This window comes from Phyllobates terribilis, unplaced genomic scaffold, assembly GCF_046119375.1.
Source record: "Phyllobates terribilis strain yellow unplaced genomic scaffold, ASM4611937v1 Scaffold_5__5_contigs__length_657084704, whole genome shotgun sequence".
NCBI classification, from domain to species: Eukaryota; Metazoa; Chordata; class Amphibia; order Anura; family Dendrobatidae; genus Phyllobates; species Phyllobates terribilis.
The window spans coordinates 14,247,739-14,262,274 of NW_027362765.1; the positions used below are offsets into that span (position 1 = coordinate 14,247,739).

General features: G+C 49.4%; 2 protein-coding genes across 3 annotated transcripts in view; one reads left to right on the forward strand and one right to left on the reverse strand.

The window, feature by feature from the left end:
- The window catches only part of LOC141270496 (uncharacterized), a 462,326-nt gene that overhangs the window by 146,244 nt on the left and 301,546 nt on the right, over nt 1-14,536 (reverse strand). The window lies entirely within an intron of this gene.
- Nucleotides 13,728-14,536, forward strand: part of LOC141271758 (uncharacterized) — a 64,820-nt gene continuing 64,011 nt past the window's right edge. For both annotated transcript variants that reach the window (XM_073681864.1, XM_073681865.1), the window contains exon 1: nt 13,728-13,794. The gene's annotated coding sequence lies outside the window, so the exon portion shown is untranslated. The remainder of the gene's footprint in view (nt 13,795-14,536) is intronic.

Consider the following 14,536-nt stretch of genomic DNA (forward strand, 5'->3'; position numbering starts at 1 on the left):
GGGGCTGTCCTCATGTGAGCCAGTTTCTTTGTAGCGCTTGATGGTTTTTGCAACTGCATTTGGGGATACTTTCAAAGTTTTCCCAATTTTTCGCACTGACTGACCTTCATTTCTTAAAGTAATGATGGCCACTCGTTTTTCTTTACTTAGAATTTGTATTATGGCAAGAAAAAAGCAGCTAACAGTCTATTCAGTAGGACTATCAGCTGTGTATCCACCAGACTTCTGCACTACACAACTGATGGTCCCAACCCCATTTATAAGGCAAGAAATCCCACTTATTAAACCTGACAGGGCACACCTGTGAAGTGAAAACCATTTTCGGTGACTACCTCTTGGAGCTCATCAAGAGAATGCCAAGAGTGTGCAAAGCAGTCATCAAAACAAAAGGTGGCTACTTTGAAGAACCTAGAATATAAGACATATTTTCAGTTGTTTCACACTTTTTTGTTAAGTATATAATTCCACATGTGTTAATTCATAGTTTTGATGCCTTCAGTGTGAATGTACAATTTTCAAAGTCATGAAAATACAGAAAAATCTTTAAATGAGAAGGTGTGTCCAAACTTTTGGTCTGTACTGTATATATACTGTATATAATATAAATTTGTAAGGCGGCTAATGGTCGTGTAGTCGATGGGAGGTATGTATCACAGATGGCTGGTCTCTGTGATGTAGCCTGGTGTATTTTCTCTAGTGCATACATGCACTAAGAGGACTAATTGTTGCACCTGGGAGCCGGGGTACGGGGAACTAGGAGAGAATGGGCGGGTCCAGCTACCCACATACCTCACCTCTGGGTGTGGTTAACAGCCTATAAAATGAAGGCTGTTGTTTGTCACATGGTCTGTGTGTCTGGAGGGAGAAGGCCTCCTGTGTATGTTTTGTCTTCAGACCGAGCCAGGATACTGGACGTTACACCAGCCTGTGTGACCACAGCGCTGGACATCCAGAGACTTTGATAAAAGGACTGTTTTCTTTGTTTTGCCTGCCCTAAAGGCTGTTTGTTTGCATTTTCCTTTTGAATGGTTTATGAAGCTAATATATATGTATATATATATATATATATATATATATATATATATACAGTATATATATATATATTTATATTACACACTGTGTAAGAGCTCTTACTATACTACCAGTGGCATACCACCAATAGCGGCAGACGGCGTGGCCGCCTTTGTGCCCAGTACTAAAAGGCTCTTTCCTGTACCATTCAGTGGTGAATCTGTGTCTCAGCGCAGCAGGCACGATGACGTCACCAGTGTGCGCCTGTTGTGTGTAGCCTCACGTCACACGTTGCATAAAGCAGAGCAGCTCATTGGGGGGAACAGGGCAAGGTGAGTAGTTTTTATAGATTTTTTTCACCATTCAGGAATTGTAGGGGGCTGTGGTGCCATATACTGTAATAGGGACTACTATGGGGGTCCTCATATTGTGTGTGGGGGGCTTGTGGGGACCATCGTACTGTGGTGGCTAATACTATGGGGGCCAACATTAATGGGTGGGTTACCTATGCAGACCATCATACTGTGGGGACCTTCATCATGTTGTATGGGGTCATGTGGAGACCATCATACATTGTAGGGCCATTATACTGTGTGGGAGGTTGTGAGGGCCATCATACAGTGTGGGTCTGTGGGTCCATCATACTGTGTGGGGGAATTATGGGGGCCGTCATACTGCATGGGTCTGTGGGAGCATCAAACTTTGCTGGGGGGACTATGGGGTCATTATACTGTGCTTGTGGGGTTACTGTAGGGGAATTTATTGTAGGGGGTATCATACAGTGTGGTGGATGTAATTTAGGGGGCATCCTAATCTATAGGGCCATAAAAGGAGTATCATAATGGGTAAGAACATTAAAGGGCTGCCATATGGGCACATTTACACATGTAGATGCCACTATACATGTCCACTGTCTTGTCTTCAGAAGTTGAGAGGTATACCTTTTTGTGACTGCACCATTGCATTGTTATTCTACTTTGTAGAATTTTTTTTATTATTATTTTTTTTATGGTTGGGGGGCAATTTGGAATTTTATTATGGGGTCCCATGATTTCTATGTACGCCCCTGCAAGGACTGTTAGTATGATGGTTCCGCTACAGCACCAGTATCAACACTAGAGGTCTGATTCATTAAAGTGTGCACACACAGCCCTGGACAAGCACTCTCTCCCTCCAATAAGAACTGTCCCTTAGCTGTGCAATGGCTTCAGTGTGCCAAGCCTCGCCGGGCGTGTTCTTTTATACTTCTAATGATGTAATACGGCTAGCCAATCTCAGTAATGGTACCACCAAGATGGCTATGGCATTACAGTGACTCGGAGGCAATCTCCGCATGTTTATTGGTTGTGTAACAGAAGCCAAACATGCGGGGACAGAGATTCGAGTTTCAAATTCGAGCACCAGCTAATGGTCACCGAGTAACAATCACATCCGAGAACCCAGATACTCGAGTGATATCTGGGTATCATCGAGCACGTTTGCTCATCCCTAAAGCAGACATAAAAGACTCTTTCAATTATTCAAAAGCCCTCATAACATCTGTTGGCTAAACTTTGATATCCGCCCCCTTACGTGTGAGGTCAGTAAGAGGTTCAGCAATCTGAGACAACCCCTAGAAATTTCCTATAATAGTTGGCGAATCCTAGAAAATGTTGCAACGCTTTCATGTCACTAGATTGGACCCGATCTATTATGGCCTGCAGCTTCCCAGGATCCAACAAAGAATTTTCCCTCAACCTTTGTAAGGGTATGTGCCCACGATCTGGAGCCGCCTGCGGCCCCGATGCTGTAGGGCAACCGCGCGGCTTCCCCCCCTCTTCTGTTTTTTTTTCTTTTCACCTGCGAACTTTCCTCATAGATGTTAATCTATGGGGAAAGTCTACATGTGGACCCGCAAGAGAAATTTACAAGCTGCGGGTCTGAAAGACACGCTGAATGTCAGTTTCTGCGGGTGAGCTGCAGGTGCACAGGGACATATAGTGGACATGGGATTTCTATAAATCCCATCCACTATGATGTAACATCTGGATACTGCATAACACACAGCTTCAAAATCACAGCAAATCCTGATCGTGGGCACATACTATAATACAACATGGACATGTTCCCTGGTCAGAATCCAAATAAAGCAAAAAAATTCTATATCATCAAGGTAAATCACAACAAATCTCCCAATGTAATCACAGAAATATCATTCAGAAAGTTGTGAAATCCTGTTGGTGAATTGGAGAATCCAAATGGCAGAACAAGATTATTGAATAAACCCTCAGATGTTAAAGACGTTTTTCAGTCATCACCCTTCTTGGTGAGAATCAAAGTCAAGGTTAGAAAACCATTTAGCCCCCAAAGGCTGATTATAGTCACGGCTCCGCTCCAGACACCTCGTAGCCGCGTAGCTCCGCTCCGCACACCTCGTAGCCGCGCGGCTCCGCTCCATCCAGTGGCGGCAGGCCACGCCACTGCTATGGGGCCCGTGAGCTGGGGGGACCTGTGAGCCGGGAGAGTCCCGATGTAGCGTTGAAACGAGGAGGATAGGTGAGTATTGGGGGGGTGGGGAAGGTTGTGGCGGTGGAGGAGCGGAGCACTCCTGCTGTCAGTGCCCACTACTAAAGAGAATGCATATTCACTCTTTTCCACGCCCATTGTCCCGGCATGGAGAGGAGCACATGCTCTCAGATATGGTGTGAGCTGCCGGCATATTCACTTCTCTCCACGCATTAGCGTCAGAGAGCGCGCGCAGCACAGATGCCGACATGAGCTGCTGGCAGACAGGATGCAGCGCTGGAGCAGAGGTGAAGAAGGAAGGTGAGTATGTGTTTATTTTGTGTTATGTATGCAGTGATTGGGCCATACATACCAGGATTGTGGGATGAGGGGTGCCATGCGTAGTAGGGTTGGGGGATGAGGGGTGCCATGCATACTAGGGTTGGGGGATGAGGGGTGCCATGTGTACCAGGATTGAGGGGGATGAGGGCTACCATGCGTACCAGGATTGGGGGATGAGGGGTGCCATGCGTACCAGGATTGGGGGATGAGGGGTGCCATGCATACCAGGATTGGGGGATGAGGGGTGCCATGCATACCAGGATTGGGGGATGATGGGGCCATACGTACCAGGATGGGGAAATTTACCAGTAGCTGCTGCATTTCCCACCCTAGGCTTATACTCGAGTCAATACGTTTTCCCAGTTTTTTGTGGTAAAATTAGGCTTATACTCGGGTCGGCTTATTTAAAATATACGATATTTTAAAATCAGTGAGTACATGGTGCCCATAATACTGCAGGACTGTGCGGTGCATTATACTGTATGGGGGCTGCATTTTACCCTATGGGGTGTGTAATATAAGTTCATTATACTACATGCAGTGTAAAGATGTGCAGTTGTGGATTTTAATAATCACCTAGGCAGGTTATCGATGCAATTAGTTTTATTCCTTCCAACCACGGTGAACAGCAATTCCAGGTAAATGTCCAACAGGCAATTCTCTTAGTCCTAGAGTTTCCAACCTGGGATCAGTAGTTCCACTGCCCCGTACCAGGTGATACCCACTGTCACCCAACTTTTGGTTGGCCCACAGCTTTTTGTATCTCCCGCCGGTATATTGGCAGTCACAGCATATGCTCCTTCGGATGATGGATATCACGACAGCAGCCCGTGATACCACCCAGTTCTCAGTCCGACTAGCAATGAATCTTCCCTTTCTCCTGCACAGGGTTCAGCCCCCTGAATTGGCAGAAGAGCTCACCCCTCCCTCCCCCAGCTAATTGTGCCTTAGTGGAGATAGTTTCTCAGGTGGAACCCATCCCCTGGGTTTGCATGTGAGACTACCTGTGGTGACGGAGAGAACAATGGCCCAAGGTCTCAGAGATATGGTCACTGAATGGAATAGATACCTGAGGTTGAACTGATGAGCAAACAAATCACTAAAGCCCCCGTCTCACATAGCGATATCGCTAGCGATATCGCTGCTGAGTCACGGTTTTGGTGACTCACCAGCGACCTCACCAGCGATGTCGCTGTGTGTGACACTTTGCAACGATCAGGCCCCTGCTGTGAGGTCGCTGATCGTTGCAAAGTGTCCTGGACCATTTTTTGGTCGTTGGCCTCCCGCTGGCCAGCACACATCGCTGTGTGTGACCAGCGGGACCAACGATCTGGCTGGTAACTATGGTAAACATCGGGTTACTAGGGGCACGCGCGCACTTAGTAACCCGCTGTTTACCATGGATACCACTCTGCTACGGTGCGCGGAGGCTCCCGCGCACCGTAGCAGAGTGGTATCCATGGTAAACAGCGGGTTACTAGGGGCACACGCGCACTTAGTAACCCGATGTTTACCATAGTTACCAGCCTGCTCCTGCTTGCAGCAGGCTGGTAACGGGAGCAGGACATCGTGGAACGATTCTTCCCACGATATCGCTGCTCCCCTGATCGCTGGTGAGCCTGCCTGTTTGACAGCTCACCAGCGATGTATTAGCGATGCAGCAACGATCCCTGACAGGTCGTATCGTTGTCGGGATCGCTGCTGCATCGCTTAGTGTGACGGGGCCCTAACAAAACACAGCAAGCAAATTTCTAACAAAACACAAAATTAACATTGACGAAAAGGGGTGCTCAGTGCTGGAAAAGTATTTAGAAAGTGGCCAGGTCCTCACACTCCTCCCCCACTTTTCCAGCACGGCCAGCGCTGGTCTTCATTTCCTGGGATTGACTATCCACCTTCCTCTGGCGGCAATTACCGGGGTTCAGGGCTTCCTCAGTTTGTCTCGATAGGCCATCAGCGTTGCCATGGTCTCTCCCCTTTTTGTGAGAAATGGTAAAGTTAAACGGTTGCATTGCCAGGCTCCATCGTAATAATCGCCCATTCTCCCCCGCCACCCGGTGCAGCCCGGTCAGTGGATTGTGATCTGTTACTATGGTGAATTCCCTCCCATACACATAGGGTAATAGTTTTTTCACTGACCAGACAATAGTCAAGCATTCCTTTTCTATGGTGGCATATGCTTTCTCTCGGTCTAACAGTTTTCTTGAAAGGTATACTACTGGGTGTTCCTGCCCTGTGCCATTCACCTGACTAAGGACAGCGCCCAACCCACTGTCTGAGGCATCAGTCTGCACCAGGAATCTCTTGGTGTAATCAGCTGCAGCCAGCACGGGGGCCACCACCAGGGCTTGTTTAAGCTGCACAAAAGCCTGTTCACATGGTTCAGTCCATTCTTTCTGTCTTCAGAATTTCTTTGTCGTCAGGGCAGTCAGAGGCTTTGCTATAGTACTGTACCCCGCAATGAATGTTCGGTAATACCCGGTGGTACCCAAGAAGACTTGCACTTGCTTTTGGTTGCATGGTCGGGGCCACTGAGTTATTGCTTCCACTTTGGCTGGGTCAGGCTTTATCATACCACCCCCTACTCGATGTCCTAGGTACTGGACCTCAGCCATCCCCATTTGGCACTTGTCTGCCCGGATGGTTAACCCAGCCTGCTGAATGCGCTGGAGTATCTCCCTCACATGCTGCAGGTGCTCCTCCCAGGTCTTACTGAATATGGCAATATCATCCAGATAAGCCTGGTAGAACTCCTGACAGCCTGCAAGCATGACATCCACCATTTGTTGAAAGGTAGCTGGTGCATTCTTCATCCCAAATGGCATGACCGTAAATTGGAACAGACCAAAGGGAGTGAGGAAAGCTGAACGCTCCTGGGCGTCTGGTGACAAAGGGATCTGCCAGTATCCTTTACTGAGATCTAAGTTGGACACAAATGTTGCTCCCCCCATTTGGTCTAACAGATCGGCATGGGGTAGGCATCAGTGATGGTTATCTCGTTCAGCCTCCTGTAGTCTACGCAGAACCTTGTGCTCTGGTCCTTTTTCGGAACAAGGACTATGCTGGCCGCCCAGGGACTGCACGAGGGAACCACCACTCCCAACTCTAACATCTCTTCCACTTCCCTTCGAATCATCTGCTGAACCTCGGGTGCCACTCGTTACAGCGGCTGTCGAATCGGCCTTGCTGTCCCAGTGTCCACTCGATGCTCAGTCAGAGTGGTCCGGCCAGGATGGTTAGAGAAGAGCCCACAATACTGGTCTAATAACTCCCGTAGTTGGCTGGATTGGGCAGGGGAGAGATGATCCCCTAAGGTGACTTGCTCCACCCCTCCCTTTTCTTTGGTGTGCTGTAATAAGTCCAGCAGGGGATCAGGTTCTGAGGCATCTGAAGGGGGACAGCATATAGCTACCGCACATGTATCTCTGGCCTGGTACACTTTAAATCGGTTAACATGAATAACCTTGGTTTGGGTGTGGTGTGTGTCGAATGCTACCCGATAGGTGACTGCACCCTTTTTGTCGACTATGGTATAAGGACCCTCCCAGTTGGCCTGTAACTTGTCATGGAGGACGGGAGATAGTACCAGCACTTGCTGGCCTACTGTGAATTCTCGGGGCTGGGTGCCCCTATCATAGTAGGTTTTCTGTTGCCCTTGTACCTCCCCTAGATGTACCCGTGCAAGACGCCTAAGGTGTTGTATCCTCTCTCGCAACTGCCTCACATAGCGGAGCACTGGCACCCCCCCCCAGAATCGGATCAGTCTTCCCAGTGTTCTCGCACCAAGTCTAGCGGGCCCCGAGGCTGCCTGCCATATAAGAGTTCGAATGGTGAAAAACCGGTAGAAGCCTGTGGCACCTCTCTGTAGGCAAACTGGAGCTGGGGCAGACTTTTCTCAGTCCCCCCCTCTGCCTCTAAGTATGCGCAGATCAACCGTTTCAGGGTCCCATTGAACCGCTCACAGAGTCCATTTGTTTGTGGGTGGTATGCAGAGGTGAACACTGGTCGGACCCCGGACCGACTCCACAGGGTACGCAATACCTCACCCGTGAATTGGGTTCCCTGCTCCGAAACAACCTCCTTCGGGAAAACCCACCGTGCTAAATATTTCAACTAATACGTGGGCCACCCTTTTTGCATCTATTCCTCGGAGAGCTACCGCCTCAGGGTATCGGGTGGCATAATCTACAACCGTTAATATATATCTCTTCCCTGAGCGACTGGGTCGAGGCAGGGGACCTATCAAATCCACCCCTACCCGTTGAAAAGGTTCTGCTATTAACGGCATGGGTTGTAAAGGAGCTCTGCGCAGCGGGCCTCCCACTCTTTGACAAGTCTCACAGGAGCTTACAAATTTTTTTACTTCAAGGGTCACCCCGGGTCAGAAGAACCTGCTCATAACCCTGCGTTGGGTCTTCCTCACTCCCAAGTGTCCCCGTAATGGACCTTCGTGGGCTAAGGACAGAATCTCCCTTCTGTATTTCTCCGGCACCACCAACTGCTTGTTATCTCGCCCCGCTGTGTCTCGTGTCACCCGATACATCAACCCTCTTTCCCATATAATGCGGACCCCCTCTTCTTAAGACTCTTCGGCAGCCGCTGCACTCCTCAATCCCGGTAGGGATGGATCTCCCTGTAACTCCTCCCTGATGTCATTTACCTCCCCCAGGTCACATTCTGTCATGCTAACAGGCGTTGTATTTTGTGCATTACTCACCACTGGCGGGGGGGTTGTCAGCATGTCGAGATCGCTCTGTTCCCTCTCGGCTGATGCAGTGTGAACTGGTCCTTGACTTCGGGTTACAACATTGGCCCAGTGGCAAACCAAACCTGCTCCTAGGTTGTTTCCCAGCAACACATCTACTGGTAGGTGCCGAACTACTCCTTCATCCACTATTCCATGACTGTGACCCCAGTCTAAATGTAGTCGGGCCCTTCCAATGTTCAGAGATTCTCCCCCAGCTACATGGACTAACATGCGGCTGGCAGGAACAATACATTGGTCCGGTATTAGGTGGTCTTTGATCAATGTGACTGAGGCACCAGAGTCACGGAGCCCTACAGCCTCCACGCCCTCTACCCAGACTGGCTGCAGATGCTGGTTCAAGGATGCTGAGGTGTCCCATCTAGTCCGAGACACTTGTCCTTGTACCACATATGCCTCTTCCTCTTCTGGTCGGGGTAGTGGAATCCTCTCTCCCTCAGTATTCCAGCCCCATTGCTGTACAGTGTTCACTTGTTGGGGACTTGGATGATGTGAGCTAGAAAGTTCCCGGCATGCCCTGGCAAAGTGTCCCATGCATCCACAGTTATGGCAACTTAACCCTCGCCGCCCTGACGTGGGCCGTACTTGGGGGCTTGGGAAACCTCCCCCTCTTTGTGAAGTACAAAATCCCCGCAGTGCCTCCTCGCGGTTGTCCATGGGTCTCACTGGCCTCCGTGTAAGCCCTGGTTCCCGACTCACTTGGGCTGTACTTCCACGTTGCCCAGGTCGATTGGCAGACCAATAATCAGCCAATCTGGCAGCCTCATCCAGGCTGAGTGGTTTTCTATCTGCCACCCATTCTTTTAAATTACCTGGGAGCTTTGACATAAATTGTGCCAGCATGATTATGTCCATTACATGTTCTGCTTCCCGAGCCCCCAGTCCTTCTATCCACCGAGTGCATGCTGTCCGTAGCATGTTGGCAAACTCCAGATGTGTGTGTGCAGTGGGCTTGTCAGTCTCCCGAAACTTCCTCCGGTAAGTTTCCGGCATGACGGCATACCTCTCTAGCAATGCACTGCGAATGGTAGAGTAACATTTCTCAGCCAGGAAAGACAAGTTATTAAAAGCTTCTCTTGCTTTTCCAGTCAGGCCAACGCTCAAAAATCTGGGCCAATCACGGACTGACACCTCATGCAGCAGGCAGAGGTTCTCAAATAACCGGAGATGTTCATCAATATCTGAGGTGTCCTCATTAAACTGTGGTATATCTCGGTACCTTAAAGATGTAGGCCCCTCTCTCCTGTTATCCATTGTCCTCTGCACTGGGGCGGGTGGGGGTATCGCTACATGCACACCCAGATATTTGCTTAGCACTGCCGCCCGCTCCATCTCCATGGACCGCTCTCCTAGCGCGTCCAGCAGCCGCCTCAACTCAGTTGGTTGATCCTCTGCCATCTGGATGACAGTCCTGGGCTGTGGTCCCTCCAGGGAGATGCCCTCCTCCACGTCTGAAATGACCTCCTTCTGTGGCTGTTCACGGTCCCAATCGTCCAAGCGTTGTATTATGGTCACACGGTTATCCTCTGGCAACCACTATAGCTCTCTCCCAGAGCAAAGAGTTCTCAGCTCCTTCTTTTTGAGCCTCTTGTAGATGGAGTCTGCCATCTCTTCTGCCAAGTCACCGCTCAGTAACTTTCCCTGGTATGCTGTCCAGAGATAGGTGATCCCACCGCTACCACCACTTGTAAAGATGTGCGGTTGTGGATTTTATTAATCACCTAGGCAGGTTATCGATGCAATTAGTTTTATTCCTTACGACCACGGTGAAAAGCAATTCCAGGTAAATGTCCAACAGGCAATTCTCTTAGTCCTAGAGTTTCCAACCTGGGATCAGTATTTCCACTGCCCCGTACCAAGTGATACCCACTGTCACCCAACTTTTGGTTGGCCCACATCTTTTTGTATCTCCCGCCGGTATATTGGCAGTCACAGCATATGCTCCTTCGGATGATGGATATTACAACCGCAGCCCGTGATAGCACCCAGCTCTCAGTCCGACTAGCAATGAATCTTCCCTTTCACCTGCACAGGGTTCAGCCCCCTGAATCGGCAGAAGAGCTCACCCCTCCCTCCCCCAGCTAATTGTGCCTTAGTGGAGATATTTTCTCAGGTGGAACCCATCCCCTGGGTTTGCATGTGAGACGACATGTGGTAACGGAGAGAACAATGGCCCAAGGTCTCGGAGATATGGTCACTGAATGGAATAGATACCTGAGGTTGAACTGATGAGCAAACAAATCACTAAAGGCCCCGTCACACATAACGAGATCGCTAGCGAGATCGTTGATACGTCACGGTTTTTGTGACGCAATAGCGATCTTGCTAGCGATCTCGTTATGTCTGACAGGTAGCAATGATCAGGCCCCTGCTGTGAGATCGCTGATCGTTACAAAGCTTCCTGGACCATTCCTGGGTCGTTGCGCTCCCGCTGGGCAGTGTGCATCGCTGTATTTGACACCTTATCAACGACCTCGTTAGCGATTCAGAACTGAGACACGTAGGCGTGCATAAATTGGACTTTTCCGCGCACCTCGTCCCCGATTGGTGGTCGCTACAGCGTTTTTCATTTTCCGTCGTGCATAAAGAAGGCAACAGAATAGCGATTCCATCCTTTGTTTCTGAGCTCGTGCTGGATTGCAGATCCTAGCAGAATTCTCCGGGCTGTTGATTCGTTCATTCGACTGAGTCCTGATATTGCGTAATTTTATGCACGCCTTTGTGACACAGTACAGTCCCTATCAAGGTGTGGATCGTTGAAATAGACCGCCGAGATCGTTAGTTAGATCGCTGGGGCGGCCGAAATCGTTGGGAAGTTCTGCATGTTTGACAGCTCCCCAGCGATCACGAAACGACTCTCCAGCGATCCCAAAACTGTGACGTAATAACGATCTCGCTAGCGATCTCATTATGTGTAACGAGGCCTTAACAAAACACAGCAAGCAAATTTCTAGCAAAACACAAAATTAAGATTGACGAAAAGGGGTGTTCAGTGCTGGAAAAGTATTTAGTAAGTGGCCAGGTCCTCACATGGATGATTATAGGGGGCGCATTATACTATATGGAGAATTATGGGAGGCACATTATACTATATGGAGGATTATGGGGGGCGCATTATACTATATGGAGGATTATGGGGGGGCATTATACTATATGGAGGATTATGGGGGGAGCATTATACTGTATGAAAGCAATTATACGGTGTGAAGGTTTGTGTTGGGTCCATCATACTGTTTGGAGGGCTGTGTGGGAGTCACAGTTGGGGGATCATACTGTGTTGGGGTCACCATACTTAGCCTTGGGAGTTGAGGTGGGGTACAGTAGGGTTTATACTGTGCATGTGGAGGAATTCACCATGGGGGTATCATACTGTGTTTGGGGGGCACTTTTATTGGCATCATACTTTATAGGGGCAATGAAAGAGGAATCTAGGACTTCAGCAGGAGGAAAATTACTATGTAAGGCTGGAAAGTTGTGAGATCTGCTCTTTTGTGACCCCGACAAATATTTACTTATTTTTTGTGGGGGGCCTAATTAGACCTTGTGCTATAGGGCCCCATGATTCCTATGTACGCCCCTGGCTACATCCACACTGTAAACCCCTCCTGACCCCACACATAAACTTCAGCTCATCCATCACCATGACAACCAGCACAGCAGAGTCCTGCATCCACTGAGGCCCCTGATCATGTGACCCATGACTCCTCCCCTCCTGTGACCTCATCACAGGTCCTGTGCGCACAGAGCAGCCATATATGTGGTGGCGGCTCTGCAGGTGGAGGTATGTGGAGACCCCATTTCTGGGCGCAGGGGGCATTAACACCTTCAGCACGGAGACTCTTTTGGGGTCTTGTGTTGCCCCTTTATAAGAATCATAAGGTTTTTGTTCTGTTTCCTGTAATAGATACATACGACCCAACTATGGAGACAGGAAGGGAGGAAACGTATTGTTCTCATAGTACAGGGCCCCTTTACTGGCCCCACAGTGTAATGCCCCATTATGCCCCTTATACAGTATGTATGATGTCCCCACAGTGTAATGCCACATTATGCCCCTTATGCAGGATGTATGATGCCCCCACACAGTGTAATGCCCCATTATGCCACTTATGCAGGATGTATGATGCCCCCACACAGTGTAATGCCCCATTATGCCCCTTATGCAGGATGTATGATGCCCCCACACAGTGTAATGCCCCCACTATGCCCCTTATGCAGTATATATGATGCCCCCCACAGTGTAATGCCCCCATTATGCCCCTTATGCAGGATGTATGATGCCCCCACACAGTGTAATGCCCCTTATGCAGTATGTATGATGCCCCCACACAGTGTAATGCCCCCATTATGCCCCTTATGCAGGATGTATGATGCCCCCACACAGTGTAATGCCCCCATTATGCCCTTTATGCAGGATGCATGATGCCCCCCACACAGTGTAATGCCCCCATTATGCCCCTTATGCAGGATGTATGATGCCCCCACTCAGTGTAATGCCCCCATTATGCCCATTATGCAGGATGTATGATGCCCCCACAGTGTAATGCCCCCATTATGCCCCTTATGCAGGATGTATGATGCCCTCACACAGTGTAATGCCCCCATTATGCCCTTTATGCAGTATGTATGATGCCTCCACACAGTGTAATGCCCCCATTATGCCCCTTATGCAGGATGTATGATGCCCCCCACACAGTGTAATGCCCCCATTATACCCCTTATGCAGGATGTATGATGCCCCCACACAGTGTAATGCCCCCATTATGCTCCTTATGCAGTATGTATGATGCCCCTTATGCAGGATGTATGATGCCCCCCACACAGTGTAATGCCCCCATTATACCCCTTATGCAGGAGGAAAATTACTATGTAAGGCTGGAAAGTTGTGAGATCTGCTCTTTTGTGACCCCGACAATTATTTACTTATTTTTTGTGGGGGGCCAAATTAGACCGTCTGCTATAGGGCCCCATGATTCCTATGTACGCCCCTGGCTACATCCACACTGTAAACCCCTCCTGACCACACACATAAACTTCAGCTCATCCATCACCATGACAACCAGCACAGCAGAGTCCTGCATCCACTGAGGCCCCTGATCATGTGACCCCTGACTCCTCCCCTCCTGTGACCTCATCACAGGTCCTGTGCGCACAGAGCAGCCATATATGTGGTGGCGGCTCTGCAGGTGGAGGTATGTGGAGACCCCATTTCTGGGCGCAGGGGGCATTAACACCTTCAGCACGGAGACTCTTTTGGGGTCTTGTGTTGCCCCTTTATAAGAATCATAAGGTTTTTGTTCTGTTTCCTGTAATAGATACATACGACCCAACTATGGAGACAGGAAGGGAGGAAACGTATTGTTCTCATAGTACAGGACCCCTTTACTGCCCCACAGTGTAATGCCCCCATTATGCCCCTTATGTAGTATGTATGATGCCCCCACAGTGTAATGCCCCCATTATGCCCCTTATGCAGGATGTATGATGCCCCCCACACAGTGTAATGCCCCCATTATGCCCCTTATGCAGGATGTATGATGCGACCCCACACAGTGTAATGCCCCCATTATACCCCTTATGCAGGATGTATGATGCCCCCACACAGTGTAATGCCCCCATTATGCTCCTTATGCAGTATGTATGATGCCCCCCACACAGTGTAATGCCCCCATTATGCCCCTTATGCAGGATGTATGATGCCCCCCACACAGTGTAATGCCCCCATTATACCCCTTATGCAGGATGTATGATGCCCCCACACAGTGTAATGCCCCCATTATGCCCCTTATGCAGTATGTATGATGCCCCACACAGTGTAATGCCCCCATTATACCCCTTATGCAGGATGTATGATGCCCCCCACAGTGTAATGCCCCCATTATGCCCCTTATGGAGGATGTATGATGCCCCCACACAGTGTAATGCCCCCATTAT